The sequence below is a fragment of the Nannospalax galili genome, unplaced genomic scaffold (assembly GCF_000622305.1).
Source record: "Nannospalax galili isolate Female #2095 unplaced genomic scaffold, S.galili_v1.0 scaffold257, whole genome shotgun sequence".
NCBI lineage: Eukaryota > Metazoa > Chordata > Mammalia > Rodentia > Spalacidae > Nannospalax > Nannospalax galili.
In genome coordinates, this window is record NW_008340854.1 from 671089 (window position 1) to 689960 (window position 18872).

Consider the following 18872-nt stretch of genomic DNA (forward strand, 5'->3'; position numbering starts at 1 on the left):
ACCACATAAATAAACTATAACTCAATCTCTTCTTTGAAAGGTCATGACATTTACTAGGAAATTGTAAAGTCTATTCCAAAGTGAAAATCCAGTGAAGAGATTCTATAAGACTCTCCATCACTGAAGCAAAGCTTCATTATTTTTAAAGTTCCATTTAAAGCATTTATATTTCACATCAAGAGCTCTATTTTTGGGTTTGGAAACCATACTAAAGAGTAATTGGTGTCCTTATGACACTAAGGTTTATGAAAGATAAAGCACGTTGTTGCTATGGGGATCAGTAAATAGTCCTGATCTGAGACACTGGCTCCCAATGCCAAGACATGGGAGGGAGAAGGTGGTTCCCATAGACTGTTTTCTCTAGGCTAAAAATACAGTATGATTTCTACTAAAGAGCAATTAAAAAATTCTCAGCCATTTAGCCTTAAGGAAATATACCCTATCATTTTCAGAACAATTAAGCAGTGAGCCCACTATACAATACTCTAAGATTGTATTTATGTGTGATATTAATTATACTCATGGTCCATCCTGTCACAGTCTTGTCACAGCTGCAGCTTTAGTACTGTTTCATTTGGTCTTAAAAATGGTTTATGGAGATTCATGCACTATAGACATTAATTATGTTTCTTAAGGGTTTTGATACAAATTTAGCACATTGAAGTTATCTCTTAAAAAAAAGTTGTTTTGGTTTGTGAAAATATTGTTCTAAGTACTTGTGATGACTGAATTCTATTAAATTCTGTTTTATGGGAAAGGTGTTACCTCTTTTCCTAGTGTCTAATATTAAATAGTATATCGATATAAATGTAATCAACCTTATCACTTATGGGCTGCTACACAGCTTGAAAAGTAGTATTAGCACCAATAATTTACCTGGATTTACGTTACAGCCCTGTGACAGCGTTACCAATTAGTTACTAGTCTGTTTTTGTGTGAGGATATTAAGAATGTAAAAGGCTGCCATGCTTTCCAAACCTACACAGGTAATACATGTTTGATTGACTACCAAAACCCCAATAAAAATACTCTTTTTGATCCACTGTAGTCTTAGGGCAACCACATACTTCTCATGCAACAAATCTATAAAGCTCTGCCATTGTATCGTCAAGATTTCTGGATCTAATTCTATGATAACTCTCATATTTGCTCCAAATTTTCATGAATTCTATTGACTTAAGCAACAGGCAAATTCAGTGGGTGTCATTATGGTCCAATAAAGAATATTTTTTTAAAATAAAACTGAACACATTTGCAGAAGAATTAATTTTGGGCTCATTTTAAATTCTACCTAAGTTTTATTCTTCCACTTAGGAACTAGGCTGTCCCTCCTCTTTTCCTTCTTCCTCCTGTTCCCCAATGATCTCTGAGCTTGTTAGTCTTGGTAAATTTATTTATCAAGGTAACAAAGCCAGGTTGCAAAAAATTATTATCATCACTCTTTATGTGGCTTTCCTTGAAAGTATATCCTTTATATAGAATAGTCACTGGGCTCTTTGCAGTGTCAAATGAGTACAGTTCATCAGCTCACCACTATCTATCATGTTGCATGTTGACCGACTGTTTCAGAAGCTCTGTAGTACATGTTTTCTCTTTCTGTTTTTTCTATTTATTTAGTTTTTCATTTATAACTTTAAAAAATATTTATTGAGCTTTTGTATATTTCATACAATAGGTTTTTTTCACTTTGAAGTTTTTAATATTAGTGTTTCAAGATTTTTCAATGTAATATGCTAATTGGTAGCTTGATCTTGCCGGCTAATAGCAGGTTGGTTTTTTTGTTTGTTTTTTTGTTTTTTAAATTTTTTTATTTTTTAGAAGAAGCATTTCATTACAGCTTTAACATACTCAACAATAATTTCCATAGCAAAGATACATCTCTTTCAAAAGTGGCTATAAAATTTTTAGATTCACAGTTGAATTCATATACAGTTATACAATATTGAACTCAGTATAAACCCTGTAAGATATAAAGTTGAATGAGTTTTTAATTTTTAAAAAAGGTCTCCATTTCATTTTAAAATATACTCTTTCTTACAGAAAAACTCATTGCTTTTGCTAATAATACTTAATTTTAAAAACCAGAGGGGACCATATTAGTCCAACAACCTACTGACAAATTATACATACCAGATCAAGAAATATATGTTTAGGCAAGGTTTATCTGAGAACAGTTGGTCTTTGCTCAAGCTTTATCTACATGACATACAATAGTTTTTTAAAAATCAAATTTAGACCTCCTCTCCTATCGATGCCCCCCTACAACCCCCACCGGACCTCATGTATTCCACTATACATGTTCAGTCCTATTCAGTCACGCTTTTGTACCTAGATGTCCTGCAGTGCAAATTCATCCACTGAAGTCTAATCAGCCTATGTAGGGATGTTAAGGTCTTCTCTCCCTCACCCAGTAGTAATTATCCTTCAACACTTCCCAGTCTAGGGCAGGCCCACACCCCATTTTCCCTCACTCCACTCTGTGCCCTTGTCTGATAGAGTTGGCATGGGTCCTGTCCTCAATGCCACCATTGCCACAAGTTCACATGTGTAAGCTTCCAGTGGCCTGACAGCCTCTGCTTCCCTGTGTTCATGGACCAACCCTGGCTCTTAACAAATTTCCCCACCCCTTCTTTTGCAATGGTGCCTGAACTGTGGTTGGGTGAGTTTTAAAATAGGAGTCCTATCCAGGGACACATATTCCTCAGTTTCTTATGCTTTAAAACTTGGCCAGTTGTGGCCTTCTGTGTACACCTCACTCTGTTATATAAGGAAGTATCACTGGCTGGTGAGAGTTGAGGGATACACTAGTTTTCTCACTATCCCCCCCCACCGCCTTCTGCTCAGTTCAATGAGCCTTAGCATCTCTCAGATGGAGGCGATTCTCCAATTGAGACTACCTCTACCCAGCTGCATCAAGTTGACAACTAATGCTATCCAGCACATATAGTATCCTCTAGAGCTATGAGAGCTAAACTTCAGATATAAGGCTTCCAGGTCAGTTACTGTTCCTTTGCTCCAAGTCGTGTCCAAAGTATGTCCTGTCTTCAGCAGTAGGGTCTCATCTTCCAGTTCTGGGAGATAATCATCTTTCTTAAATATCATTCCTTCCCATGCAGGCTCATGGCTCCTCCAGTATCCATTTATAAAGCTGTCACTAGGCTTTATAAGGAACCTATTTTTCTCACTGACCCCAGAGGACAGACTTCTGATTTTCCCCACTCTCTAGATCTCTCGAGCTAAATGTTTGATGTCTCCACTCAGCTTCCTCTTTGTCTTACCCTTTATTCCCATAAACCATCCCATGACTTAGCATAATTTTTAAACTTCACTTAAATTAGAGTCGATTTTCCATACTCACAAACAACCTTGCTTGCTTTGCAGGAGTAAAAAGAAAAATGTTTCAATTACTAATGCAGTGATTTAAAACAGCCAGCCCTTTTTGTTATCATGCACTGTTTTTAGAGCACTATTATATTTTCTTAAATTTACTGTCACTCACTTACTGAGTTACTATACATTTTGTTTAACCTCGTGTATTTTTTTCATTTGTGTTTCTCTTGTACACCCTTTTTCTTAGTCCAACCAGATGGGTGTGTATAGAAAGCTCTCTGCACTCAGTCTTTGTATGAGTGGTTCCTAAAGCTCTCTACTCTGTATCAGTGGTTCCTAAATCACATTAGACTCATTGACACTTTTGGACACCTTGTTTGGATAGCGTCACTCACTTTCAAGTTTATTTAGGAGACAAAAAACAGGAAGCACTGCTTGTCTATGTCATTTCTGTAGATGGGGGCCAAGTCATTTAGTCATTTCTGTTTGTTCTGATAATTAAACTATACTAATCAGGTCAATAATGACCCAGGTAAGAAATGGATTCACAGTGGCAGATGAGATGCTTCCACTCCTGTATCCGACCTCAGTCTTGACACGACAGACACTGGCTGGCAAAGATAACTCTAAGTGGTAAGAGTATGTTCTTGGTAAGTTTATGTAATTCTGACTAGAACTTGGGTCTTCTCGAATAGTGCCACTAAGTGAGCGTGAATTGAAGCTTTCCTTCCGTGGGCAGTGTGGTGGAGTTAGTGGGCAAAGGTCAAGGATGGGCAGCTTTCACTGCCGTTGTCCCTAAGGGCTAATCATGACTTCATCTCATCTGCATCTCATCTCCATCTCTCTCTCTCATGACTTCATCTCATCTGCATATAAATCCCACAGTTTTCTGAGTGCCTAAATGTAGTTCACTGCATAAAAGAAAGAAAAGTTAATTGCATACTCTTTAGTAAACATGTATAAAGTTCGCTCTGAGTATGTGTCAAAGGAGGGATAATGAAAACTTAAGGGGAAATAGTTACACTAGAAACTTATCTCCTCAAATCCAGCTGCATCTCCTCCTGTGCTCCATACTCATCACAGCCTCCACCTGTACAATCACTCAGGTTTGGAACTGAGCTCTCCCAACTGGTCTCAGGGCCTCTTGGCTGGAGTCCCTCCTATTTCCTCTCCACATTGGACCTTACAAAGTTTAGGCTTTATCTGATTTTATCTGTTTGCTGGTTTAAATCTTTCAGACTTCCCAGAGTCTGGTTGTGTTTATGCCCAGATTCTTAGCTAAGCAGACAAACTTCTTCACGATTTGCAACTGGTATGTTTATTTGGTTTGTCCTCCATCCCTGTTCCATAGCACCTTCAGCTCTGTTCCTGTCAAACTGCTTGCTTCTAGCTTCAAGGCCTCCACGGGTATTGCTCTCTCTACTTGAAACTAGGGTTTCTTCCGTGTGTGTGTCTTATATGTGCATATGTGTGTGCAAGGGTGGAGTGTACACTCATATGTGCAGGTGTAGAGGACATTTGTGTCCTCTATCAACTCTGACTTATTCCTTTGAAGAAAGGTCTCTCACTGAACCTGGAGCCAGCCCGGCAGCCATCAAGCCCCAGTGATCATCCTGTCTCCATTCCCCATCCACAACAGCACTGGGGTTACAGACATGCACACATCCATGCCCAGCCTTTTTATGCGGGTGCTGGAGATTTAGGTCCTTGGGTTTGCTGTTTGATCTGCCAAATAAACTATGCTAGCATAGCAAGTGCTATTACTCACCAAACCACCTTACCAGCCTCCCCTCCCTTTATCTACCCAGTTAATACTATACCTTCAAGACCAAGTTCTTTTTTTTAACTTAAAAAAAATTATTTATTATTTTATGTGTATGTGTGTATTGCCTGCATGTAGGTAACTGCACTTCTGTCGTGCAATGCCCATGGAGGTCAGAAGAGGCTGTGAGATCCCCTGGAACTGGAGTTACAGGCAGTTGTTAGCTGCCATGTGGGTGCTGGGATTCGAACCTGGGTCTTCTGCAAGAACAACCAGTGTTCCTAACCACTAAACCATCTCTCTAGCCCCAAGACCAAGTTCTTAAAGGAAACCATCTAATCCTTTAATGATATGTTTTTTTTTTTTCCACAGCATCTTCAGGAGTGGTCTCAGCACATGTCCTACAAGATAATGCTTGACAACTGTGAAACTTCACAAGGGAAAAGAGTGTGTCATTATCTTCTCCAGCATTAAAGAGTGGGCACGGTATGCATGAAGAAATTCAATGTTCCTTTGGAACTAAAAGGAACTGGATGATTCAATAAACTACGTAGGAATAGCTGAGGTTTCCTGGGAGGAAAGATTTGTAATGAATACCTTCCTACGAACAAGTCACTGTGGTTGAATATGGTCTTGTACAATCTCACCTTCAATGGTTGCATACTTCTCAGGTCCTGGCTGCTGAGCACAAACTCTTTCCTAGACTGGAGGTGAGGCTCATTTCTCTCTGTAATAAACACCTGTTGGATTGCATGATGAGTTCTTACTTAACCAAGCTGCCTCATATCCATAACCAAATTACTTTAAAATCTCCATCTCTCTCTTCTGATATCTTTTCCTCTAAATACTGAAAAAAGAAAGTGAATTTCTGTTAACATGCCTGTGTCTACACTAGGGAACCAGTCATGTTTTAAGCCTTGAGTATGGGCAACCTGATTGCTTCAATAAACTTTAGAGCACAGATGAAAGACAAGCCCTCATAGTGCTGAGTGTAGACCCTTGCTTGTCCTTGTCTATTTGTGCCATGAGGGGTACATCACCTTCCTCTTTAAGCCCCAACTTCTTTTCCAGAATGTTCTAGGTTATAATATCTTCCATGTGTGATTTTCGTCATATGAGATGATCCATATAGTGCTTCTAAGCTCTGCATTGTTCTTCTAGACACCAGAACGGTATCAGTCTGTATCAATATAATGATTCTTTCAGTCAATAATGCTATACTGAATTTCATTTGGACTCATATTTCTAGATCAAAGAGTGTCCAAATTTGTATTTATTAGTGTTTGAAAATGAACATATAGAGTACTAAGTTTTATTAATCCATCCTCTTTTACACTTGTGCTTTTGACCCTTCCCTCCTCTTTCCAAGTCTTCTGTTTCTTCTTGTTGGCTCTCTTCCTTCCCTTAGTGGCCTCTCTTCTGTTTTCATGCCACCTGCATTCTAAGATCCTCTTTTTTGCTCTTTATCCTTCCTTTATCTTGAGATCTCTTTTCCCCCCTCTTGTGGTCCCTGTTCCAGTTTCAAGAACTACACTGCCCACAGACAAACATATATATACACAAAAATCTAGGATCTCTTTAATGAGAAAAATATGTGATATTTATTTTTCTGAGTTTTGGGCACTTTGCTTAACGTAACAATTTCCGGTTCCATTCATTTTCCTGTAAATGTCATGATTTTACTTTTCTTTATGGTTGATAAAAGTTCCATTGTTTATATGTCCCATATTTCCTTTATCCATTATTTGTTGATAGACTTTCAGGCTGGTACCATTTCTTAGCCATTATGAATAGTTCAGCAATAAACATGAAGGGCAAGCTTGTCTGCCATAAGGCTCAGATGTTTGTGGACTAAGGAGTGGCATAGCTGGGTGATGTGATCGTTCTATTTTTAGGATTCTTGTTTGTCTTATTTTGCTTTGTGAAATAGGACCTATTGTAGCCTAGCCTAGCCCAAGACACACTATGTAGCCAACAATAGTGAAACTTCTCTGTCCTCTTGTTTCTACGTTCCCAGATTACTGCTCTGAGGCACCACATATGGCTCTGTCTTTAGTTTTTGAGAACCCTCCATGCTGATTTCCATAGTAGCTCTACCAGTTTACATTCTTGTCAGCAGTGAATGCAGGCTGCTCTTTCCTTACAACCTCAGCACCTTTTGTTGTCCTTTGTTTTCTCTATCTTAGCCATTCTGACTGGGGGAGATGGCATCTCAAGGTAGTTTTAGCTTATGTTTCCCTGATGGCTTAGGATGCTAAACAATTTTAAAGTATTTATTGCCCATTTGTGTTTCTTCTTTTGAGAATGGCCTATTCAGTTCGTTAGACCATTTACTGAGTGGAAGATTTATTAATTGTTCTTTGATTTTTGCAGCTCTTTGTCTAGTCTAGAAAATAAACCTCTGCCATAGTATAGAAGTCAAAGATTTTCTCCCATTCTGTAGGACGTCTTTTCACTCTGCGAATAGTTTCTTTTACTGCTTATATGCTTTTAAATTTCATGTGCTAACTTTTGGGGTTATTGCCTGTGCGATTAGAGACCTTTTCAGACAGTTCCTGCTTATATCTAAAACTTAAAGAATTTCCTCTGCTGTTTTTCCTAGCAGTTTCTTATATAAAGGTCTTTGAAACATTTTGAATAAATTTTTGTATAGGCTAAGAGATATGAACATTTTCAGTGTTTTAAATACAACTAAATATGGGCTCTGAGATGAATCTCCAATCTAGTTATAAAAGGCATTTTCTTATAGCTATTATATAAGTTGATGTGAACATTAAGATCACATAATTTTTTTAACTGGAAGATTATTATTGTCCCTCAAAGTACAATATGGATATAAATGTGAAAGGCAGAGAAGAATCCAGGCCTGATTTGAACAGTCAGCTGATTTTACCCCTAACCCCTTTACTTCATCTGCTCACCCCATTCTTTCCCAGGTTCTGTGCACTTTGTATTCAGGTTTTTGCCTCTATGTTCCCAACATCATTTACTAGATTCACATTTCTGATCTAGCAAATCCAGTATCTCATGGTTTCTTGAAAAGTTGTACAGACCTCGTCTTTCTTTCAGCGCATTCTCATTGCTCCCTTATTCCCATCTTCCCCTTTCTCATCGTTTAGTAACCTGGACATTGACTTCAAGAATATAACCACAGATTTCCTTACCTTTTTGTTTTCAAATGGGCTCAGTCAGTAAGGGGCATCAGGAAGACACAGGCGGCAAGGGAAGAGGTAAATACCTTGCAGAGCCACGTCATGCTTTGCCTTGATGGGTGCTAGCAAGACTGCCCTTCATATGCTCCCAGCTTCTGTGGCCAGACCCGCAGCTACAACCCCATCTATTACAGGCTTCAGTATCACCTTCCTTACACATACCAGCCTATGTGTAGGAATAACACAGACTTCCTGATCCCAGAGTGCTGAAGTACTTTCTATGTCAGTGTTAATTCCTGAACCCTTCCCCATCCATGAAACAAATCCTTGAATTCTTTGTAGCTAAACCTTTCCTGCAGAGATTTGTTTGACTCTGTTGTAGTGCATCTTCAGTGACAAGAAAAAGATACTTTCCAGGATTTTGTGACAAAGAGTCTAAATGGGCAAGCAAATTGGATTACTTATTAAATTAATGAAATTGAGATCCATAGAGAATTAAATTACATTTTTTGTCTATTCATGGTCAGTTCATTGAAGTATTCCCTGACCTAGAATCATCAGGCAGAAGCATCAGACAGTGGCATCTTGGCTCTCCCTAGTGAGTAGAGCTTAGTCAGTCACCTTCTACTTCCTCTTAGACGGTAGCAGTAGCTGTCTGTAAGGTCTAGGATTCACCCTTTCAATATCCACCCACTACTAACCCTGGCTTCTGAACAGTCCTTTAAGTGCAAATCAGATCATTTTAAGCTTAAAACTACTTGTTAGCTTCCTCTCTCCCTTAGGATAAAGACACACTGTGCCTAAAAAGTCTTTGTATTGACTTCTACCTTCTCCACCTTTCCTCTGTGTGCTCATTGCTCGTAAATTTTCATGCCACACATTAAATGCTCCTTTCCCCCCCCAAATGTGCTATTTTAACACCACAGTACCTTCCCATATTCCATCACCTGCCTTTAAAGTTCTATAACCTCCCGAGGTGGCAAATCTTACCTATACTTCATACTTCTAGATTTCAATAATTTCCTCAAAAATCACTTGCTTGAGGAAAATCCTTGTGCAGTGACCCAGACTTCACCTGTTCTATGACCTCACCTGTTATGATCTCCAGACATACTACAGTTATACTTATTAGCAGCTATCTCAATTCGAACTAAATTTGAAAGGTTTATTGCACGTATATTTTTCAGTTATGGAGAACTGGAATGGTTTTCCATGTCCTTATACTTTATCTCCATTTCTAGATCAATGGCTAAAACAAATAGTTAGAACTCAATAAATATTTCTGAATGAATAACTATTATATATTTGGGGAATTAATAAATAATTTGGAGTGCTGACAACTAATTTTAGGGAGGACTGCACAGGCAGAATCTTGAAATGGCCTCAAGTGCACAGTGAGAAATGTACACTGTTTTTGAGTTTCATAAGCAGGGACAGTAATAAAGTAATAATTATTATTATTTCTGTTGTTTTTATTTAAGCCTGATCTTATTCAACTTTTTTACTGGAGGAAGAATGGTTTGGAGGTGAAAGAAGTTGTGATGCCTGACTAAGAAGAAAATTCAGTTATCTGGAAAGTTAATATGAAGCAAACATGTGAAACTGGTGTAGCTCAGACTGGGATCATATCACAATCCTTTAGCTGGGGAGTAAATTCCACAGCAGCTAATGCCTCCCAAAGAAGGACAGAGACTGGAATTATGGTTTTATCAAGTCCCTTTGGAATTCTGATACCCTTGTTAGTTCAAGAACCATGCAGTAAAGGAAAGGCAGTGAGATACAGTCTTGATTTAACGGAATGATTAGACTCGGGAGAAGAGCAGAGTAGAGGAGGGCATGTTACTGAGCAGTCAACATCAACTTTCAGGCTATTGTTCCAGGAAAAGATTTCATGCCACTGGCTGAACTGGGGAGAAATCACCCCACAACTTCACTATTGGAACTACTCTGTTGTATTCTTTTCACTTATCCTTCCTTATATGAAATAAGACATATCGTAACTGACCTTGGGTTTTCTAATTCCCAATCTGTCTATTAAAAATTCTTACAAGTTAGAATTGACAGGTTATATGACATCTTAGAATACACATAATGCATATATATATTTATAAGTGTACCATTTTATCACTCTGAACTTGATTTACCTTTGAAAGGAAACAGAAAATTCCATAGTGGTTTTTATAATTATTTATTTAATAACCACATGATTAGAAGAAGCATTGCATTACAGCATTAACATATTCAATAACAATTTCCAGAGCAAAGATGCATCTCTTTCAAAATTGCTGTAAATTTTTAGATTCACCGTTAAGTTAATTCAGTTATACAATACTGAACTCAATATAAACCCCAGGAAAGCTGCTGGCTCCAGGAAGCTGTGGGACTGGGCCACCCAGAGAACCATAATGGTTTTATAGTACAAATTTATAAGGTATTATTACCTTTTTGTTGTCAAATTTTTTCATGATTCATCACAATTTACTATTATAGTAACAATAAGTCTTGTATAAGATCAACTGAAAAATATTTATTTCTTAACAAAATTTTTAAAAAGCCCTGTTCACACAGTAGCAAAGTGCTGATGTTTGCTAATCTTCACTGGCATTACTGAAAGTGTTTTAAAAAGAGTTTTGCAGATTTAATATTAGTTTGACCTTTGTTTAAGGTCAGATTAATAGCAGTTTTACCTAGAGTTTGGACTTGAATATGAAATGTAGCAATGGACACCATCCAGGAACAGGAATTTAAATAAGTCTTATGAAGAAACCCATAACCCACAGATTACTGTAAATATACTTTTCTGCAAAACATTGAAATTTCCCTTTTTGTTCCAAATGCTGTACATTCTGGGACAGTTGAGACAAACTGAGCTCTGGCCCAGACACTGCTAACCAAGTCTGAATCCTGTCTGTCACTCAACCTTATCTGTATGCCAGTCCCCTCATCTTCAAAATGTTGCTAGTGACTTGTCCCTCGCTATCCCTCCTGTTCCTACAATTCTGTGATTCACAATTCTATCAACCAAGCCTCTTTGTAGTTTTTAATAGAAATGTGATTTAATCTGGGAACATCTGTCATAGTCTGTAACATATTTTACCAAGTCCTTGACCTTAATTTTGCCATAGACATCAGATGTTCCTTCACAGATTCTACTGTGATTTTACTGAAGGAGCATCAATTACACTTGAGCCATAAGTAGTGTCAATCTGACTAAAAAATGTGCTAGATTTGTTAACATTACCATTAAGTGACTTCTTAATCAAGGATGTAAATACCACTAATATATAATTCAGTGCTATTTTAGTATTAGAAATTATACAAGCACCCATCTTATGTCTTTATTTTTATACATATTGCCAAAGAAAAGTGTTCTTGTTAAAGGCGTCATACTTTTTCCAAATAAACATATATTCAAAAATAATTCTGTGGTGCACAAATTCCCATATTAATTGATAAAACATAGTCCTCATTTCTCAGAAGAATGAACATTTCTCTATTTAATCACTATAGCTACTTCTATCATTTATCAAAAAAATTTCTGCTCTTTGGAATTAATTAATTGTGCAATTCCACTTATAACAAAAAGTTTTGACCATAGGCAGGGCATGGTGGCAATCACCAATAATCACAGCCCAATGATAGAGCAGGAGCATAGGAAAATAAGTTCAAAACTAGCATCAGTTATACAATGAGTGTGAGATCAGTCAAGGCTACATGAGGTCTTCTGTAACAAAACCAAACCAAATTAAAATTAAACATAAAACAACAAAAGCAAAAAATTGGGCCTTAAAGATGATAAAATTTCTGGAAGGCATGGTGGCCTACCCCTTTAATCCAGCCCCTGGGAGGCAGAGCCAGGTGGATGGACATAGCCAGTTCCAGGACAGCTGGGCTACAGGGAAACCCTTTCTCAAAAAGACCAACAAATAAATAAATAAATAAAATTTCCTCAGTTCAAAGTTCAACTTACTGTAAAGCAAAGAACTGTCACCTATTATCTATCCTCTACATTTGATCCTTTACATATGAAGAAATAAATATACAATTTTGCCATCTATGTCCATACATTTGTGAATAAAATTGCTCATTTTTCTAAGTTTAGTTACTAATCAAAACAAATGTTTGGATCCAAAGGGAATAGAGGGCAATCATCTTATGCACATGTCCACAATTCATTAGACTTAGCAAACTTCTGTGCTCTGTTTCTGTGAGCTTGCTTTCCAATCTGCAGGTGACCCTGTGGAAAGCACAGATGAGGAATAACTTTGAGTGAAAACGACCCGTGATGACTGCAGCGTAGGTCTCATCCCACAGTTACCAGACAGTGGGCAACAATGAGTTATTGAGGAAAAGTTAAATAAGCAGAATAAAGCCACACGTAAGACACTTCCCTTTGCTCATGTCATTTATGATCTCATGGTAACAACATAGTTATTTTGTTTTACATCGTGCTCTTTTCTTTATAGTAAATCAGAAAATTTCAGCAAGTGTATTGGGTTTCCTAGTGCTGTATTCCCTGCTTCTCTTATGGTTTTCATTGTTGATTAGAATCATATGCTTTTAACATCCAGGGATATTATCTCCCAATGTAATTTGCATTTAAAAATATTATTATTATTATATTTGTGTGTGTGTGTGCTTTTTTGAGGTGGCCATTTGAGAAAGGGTCTCACTATGTATTCTTAGCGAGTCTGAAAATTACTACGTAGATTATCTCAGACTGGCCTCTAACTCACAGAGATTTATCTGCCTCTGCCTTCAGAGTGCTGGGATTAAAGGTATCCACCATATGCCTGTTTCTTTATAAAAAAATAACCTTAATACTTTGCAAAAGTATTCCAGGAAGTAAAATTGAGACACACATTGCTTACAAGGGTACTGTTTCCCTGCCATCTGACTGTCTTTTCTAGTCTCTTTATCTCAGGCTGCAAGTTCTAGTCCACCCGTCTGTGCCAGGTGCCTTAGTTTTCCACTAGTTTTCTGCTCCCTGAGAGCTAGGTCTACACAGCTGGTTCTTGGTCCAGGTGCTTCATGAAAAGGAGTGGGTAAATGAACATTAGGAAGAGAGACAAAATATCCATTTGCATTGTAATTTGCAAAAATGTAAAATGTCCTAAAAGTGGCTTCTTATGTTCCCCTCCCCTTAGATGCATGGCTAAGACAAGAGCTTCCATATTGGTACAGATGTGGGGATTCATATGGGCTGGATGACCTTCTCAGGTCAGGCCACGTGTAGACATTCCAAGCTAGTGTTAGTCTCTATCTTCTAAATGCAGCCCTAGAATTCTTTCCACTAGTTCATTCTCAGCATCCTATTCTGGGACTATTATCTGCAGTGCAGGAACATGTCTTTGGGCATTCCTGTCACTCACTGAAGAACTTCATAAGGTGCTTTGATTATGAAATCAGGAGAAATCTGAAAGCTTTGATATGATGACAACTAGGAATGACTAAAAGAATGATACACATCCCTCCTTTTCTTAAAAATAGTCTGTTCAAAATTGCTGGGAATTTCTCACAGCAGCATGAGAGGAGTTGTAGCAGCAGGCATTCATGTTTCTGGAGTATGCAAGTTTTCTTTCATGATTCTAGGACAAAGAATGAAGTGATAATGGCTCAGTAGTGACTGATTTCATTCAGTACAAATATCCCCATACCAATGGTGAGAGTAGGAGTCTATGATGTCTTTTCACAAGTGTGTGTAAGACAGGAGCTTGGGATTCACACCACGCTGACACACTCTGTTGAAATGAGTATGATTCAAACATTGTGATCCTTTTGCCTCCACCTCTTCAACATATCCTACTGCCATGTGCCACCACAACTAGCATGCACATGACCTATGTGAGCTCAAAAATCCCAGCATAGACATGGAGGAGTGAATAAGAAATCCCAACTCAACCTAGGGAACTTTTGACAATTGATGGCTGCTTGGAGAGTTAGTGTCTTTCTGGGATGAAACTCTTGGTGGGCCTAGTGGATGGACCCATATGAAGGGCATTTGGGTACACAAAGTAGACTCTATAGGCCGTATTATATATGTGAGAGGATATTAAATTGGGTGGAGGTGAGAAGGGAGAGGTGAGGATAGAAGAGGGGGTCTAATTACTATCAAACTATATTGTATGAAAAATTACAAAATTCAGTAAAAAAAAAAAAAGATTCAAACACTGTTATGCATGCCTTGAGTATGTGCTCAGATGAATGAGATTAAGAACAGTCAGAAGCCCTCACACCCAGTCCCCTTCTAGAATCAAGCCCAGGCCAATTCCTGCTCTTCTGCCTTAGATCACAGGACTAACTTCCTAACCCAAACTGTCTTAATCCTGTAGTATAGTCTGTTAGACCTTCCACAGCCTCTCCCTACCCTGACCTTGTCCCTGGCCCCTGATATGTCTGACACAGATGCACATGTCTACTTGCCTGGTAACTCAGATCCCATTCACTGTGTGGTGATTCCCCTGCAGCCTGAGAAGCTCCTCTCCCAGCCCCTGCCACTCTCACTCCCCTGGGCCTTCTGCCTGGCACCACTCCTGCTTTCTCTACTTAGATCTCTGGACTCCACCTCTTAGTCCAGACTTTGGGCAGCCCGCTGTGTCCTGATCCCTTGTACCCAGACTAGGTCAATTCTCCATCTTCATTTGTTAGGCCCTCCAGAGGCTGTCCTCACCCGCCCTTCTTGGTCTTTGGCCCTCTCCTGATCTGCCTACCTCAGACCCACCTACTACCCAGACAAGCCTATTACTCTGTGAAAACCTGAAACATATACCAACTAACTTTTCATACCTAAGCAAAAGCAACCAAGCTACATCAACAATATAAAAAGAACCAAACTTTGACTAAACAAAGTCGGAATAGAATTTCTGATCAGATACACAACCAACAAAAGGTACCCAACTGTCCAAATGATAATACAAAACCACAAATAATATATAAAAAAACCAAGAGACTATATCCCCAACAAAACCAACCAGTCTTACAGAACTACAATGAGAATAACCCTAGGGAACCCCATGATGCAGAATTAAAAAATATCATAAACATGATCAAAGGACTTAAAGAAAACACAGAGAAACAACTCAAAGGACTCCAAGAGGAGGCATAAAATTGGGATGGAAGCTAAAAAATAAAATTTAAACAATGTGGCTGAATGAAACAACAAAAACAATTTAGCATTTGAAAAGTAAATTCACAAAAGAGGTAGAAATATGGAAGACAACCCTAGCTGAAATGAAGATGGAATTGAAAATGTCAATAAGTGAATTTGAAACCAGGAGTAAACCTCACATGCAGAATAAATGAAAAGGAAATAAAATACCGACTGGACAACAAAGCTGAAGAAATGAATTCCTTAAGCAAAGGCTATAAAAAATAAATAAATAAACACAAGCATGGGATGAGGGAACACACAGAAATATGGATCACCATGAAAAGATCTAATCTACACATCATAAGCATGCCAGAAGGAGAAGACTCTCAGGCCAATAGCATTGACTAGATCTTCAAAAAAGGTTATAGAAGAATACTTCTCCAAAGTAAGGATAACTATAAGGATACAAGAAGCACATAGAACATCAATTAGGACAGAACAGAAACTCCCCATTGCATATCATAGTAAAAACCCTAATTGTACAGAACAAAGAAAGGGTACTGAAAGTTGCTAGAGAAAAACAACAAGTTATGTATTAAGGAAAACCCATCAGAATTACAGCTGACTTTTACAGCTGACTTTTCAGTGCAAACAATGAAAGCTAGAAGAACTTGAACCAAAGTATTCCAAGATTTAAATGACCATGGACACCAACCCAGAACACTTTGCTCAGCAAAACTATCATAGTCAAAGGGGAAGGGAAAAATTTCCATAATGCGAATAGTCTGAAAAAAACATGTCTACCAAACATAATTGGTGAAAATCATGTCCACCCTACAAAGATTATTTATGTCCACCATACAAAGATTGCTGAAAGCAATACAAAGGACCAAAAATAGGCATGGCCATACCCAAGAAGTTATAGAAAGAAAAAAAGGAAGCTGTAATTGCCGAAACACAAAATAAGACCAAGAACACAAACAAATTAAAATGACAGTATCAAGGCACATCTTTCAATGATAACTCTAAATAACAATGGTCTCAACTCCCCAGTTCAAAGAACAGGGTAGTGGAATGAATTAAGAAAGTAAATACATCTTTTTGTCATCTTCCAGAAACTCATCTCGCCTTCAAGGTAGGCACTACTTTAAGATGAAAGGATGTAAAAAATTATTCCAAACAAATAGCTATAAGAAGCAAACAAGTGTTGAATTCTAATATCTGACAAAATATACTTCAAATTAAAACTAATCAGAACAGATAAAGAGGGTCATTTCATTCTAATTAAAGGAACAATTGACCAGAAAGATATTGCAATCATGAACATAAATGCACTAAATCTTGTTGCACTCAAAAATTTCATAAAAACAATATTGCAGGACCATAAAACACAGATCAATCCCAATTCAGTAATCATAAATGACTTCAATACCCCACTATCTCTAATAGCCAGGTCAACTGGACAAAGAATAAACAGAGAGATATCTGAATTAAATGACATCATACATCAAATGGGCCTAATAAATATCTACAGAATATTTCCCCAAAGCACCAAAGAATACACTTTCCACACAGCAGCCCATTCAAATTTCTCTAAAATTAACCACATACCGGGGCACAAAACAAGCCTCAACAATTACAAAAAATCAAAATAATTCCATGAATTCTATCAGACCACAATGCAATAAAGCTTATAATCAACAGCAAAAGAAGCTCTAATAACTACATGAACTCATGGAGATTAAACAACATATTCCTGAATGATGAATGGTTCAAAGAAGAAATTAAGAAAGAAACAAACATATTTCTGGAGCTAACTGAAGGTGATGATATAAAACAAGAAAACCTCTGGGACTAGTTAAAAGCAGCCCTAAGAGGGATGTTTATAGCCTGAAGTGCCTACATTAAAAAATCAGAAAGAGGGACTAGAAAGATGGCTCACTGGTTAAAAGCACCGAATGCTCTTGCAGAGGACCTGGGTTTGATTCCCGCATCCACATGGCAACTAACAACCATTCATAACTACCGTTCTGAGCAATGCTATATCTTTTTCTGACCTCCACAGGCACTGCACAGCACAGGCACACTTATACACATGCAGACAATACACTCATACAGAAAAAATAATTTTTTTTTAATTAGAAAGAATCTGGAAAGAGAAGAACAAATATACCAAAGCTTTGTAGATGAAAAGAAATAACAAAAATCAGAGCAGAGACTACTATCCTCAGGCCTCTTGGGGTAAGTCTATAGCGCAGCTCTCCACGCCGGGACTCCCTAAGCCACATTCACCCTTCCATCGCCCCCCCCCTCGCCGTTCTATACTCCTAGTTTGAGCCCTGTGCCATTCCTAGTCTTGGGGCCCCAGACACCTGGGGAACCAATACTGTTTCCTGATCCTTCTCACCCAGAGCAACTCAGTCCCTCTTCTTGGGCTCCAGGAGCACCACTTCTGGTCCTGGCCCCGCCCTCACCTCGCTCTGCTTCCCTGGGCCTGCAACACCGGCTAACTCTCCTAGCCTGCACTACTATCCTCAGGCCTCTTGGGGTAAGTCTATAGTGCAGCTCTCCGCGCCGGGACTCCTTAAGCCTCATTCACCCTTCCACCCCACCCCCTGCCCCCTCGCCCGCCCTTCTATACTCTAGTTTGGACCCTGTGTCATTCCTAGTCTTGGGGCCTCAGACACCTGGGGAACCAATACTGCTTCCTGACCCTTCTCACCCAGAGCAACTCAGTCCCTTTCTTGGGCTCCAGGAGCACCACTTCTGGTCCTGGCCCTGCCCTCACCTCGCTCTACTTCCCTGGTCCTCCAACACCCGCCAGCCTCTTTCTGGGGCTGACAGCCTCTTTCTAGGGCTCCGAGGCTTACCTTTACTCCCCCCGACCCTTTGCATCCAGTACAACCCAGCTACTCAATCCACTCCCTGGGAAATCTTGGGGCTTCTTCCCTCCCCATCTGCCTTTGCTTCCCTGCGTGGCGCATCCACGGCAAGGGTCTCAGGTCAGTGCCACCCAAGTTCCTGAGGCCAAAAGCATTCTTAGAAGATTCCAGACCTAAGGAGAAAGTCTGAAAACTTCTGATCCACATTGGAGTTGGGCCACCGCGGAACTCCTGAAGACAAAATCAATCCGGCCTCGACAATATAAAATCAAAAGAGAGAACCAGAAGCTAAGACGAACCAGCTCTTCATACCCAAAAAGTAAACCACAAAGACACATAAAGCTCAAAAATAAAAGAAGCAGAACTAAACTTGAAGGCCCGAGTATCACACAAGAGTCAGAAACTACAAAAGAAATTCACATGTCAAAATCACAGAGAAAAAATAATAACATGAAAAACCAAAATAACATATCCCCACCAAATACCAGTAATCCTCTAGAGGAGCACAATGAGAATCCCCTAGAGACAATGCAGGACATGGAACTCAAAAAAACAATGATGAATATGATAAAAGAATTCACTGAATTTAAAGAACACACAAACAAGGTAATAATAGAGCTGAAGGAAGATAGGGATAAACTTCTGAATGAATTCAG

General features: G+C 38.7%; 1 long non-coding RNA gene across 2 annotated transcripts in view; it reads left to right on the forward strand.

The window, feature by feature from the left end:
• LOC108490998 overlaps nt 1–10407 on the forward strand; it is a 48967-nt gene extending 38560 nt beyond the window's left edge. Inside the window, exons 2-3 of one of the 2 annotated variants that reach the window (XR_001872504.1) lie at nt 5465–5802; nt 9726–10407. This is a non-coding gene — a long non-coding RNA (uncharacterized LOC108490998). The remainder of the gene's footprint in view (nt 1–5464; nt 5803–9725) is intronic. The other variant, XR_001872505.1, reaches the window with a different exon arrangement.
• Nucleotides 10408–18872: the final 8465 nt, after the last annotated feature.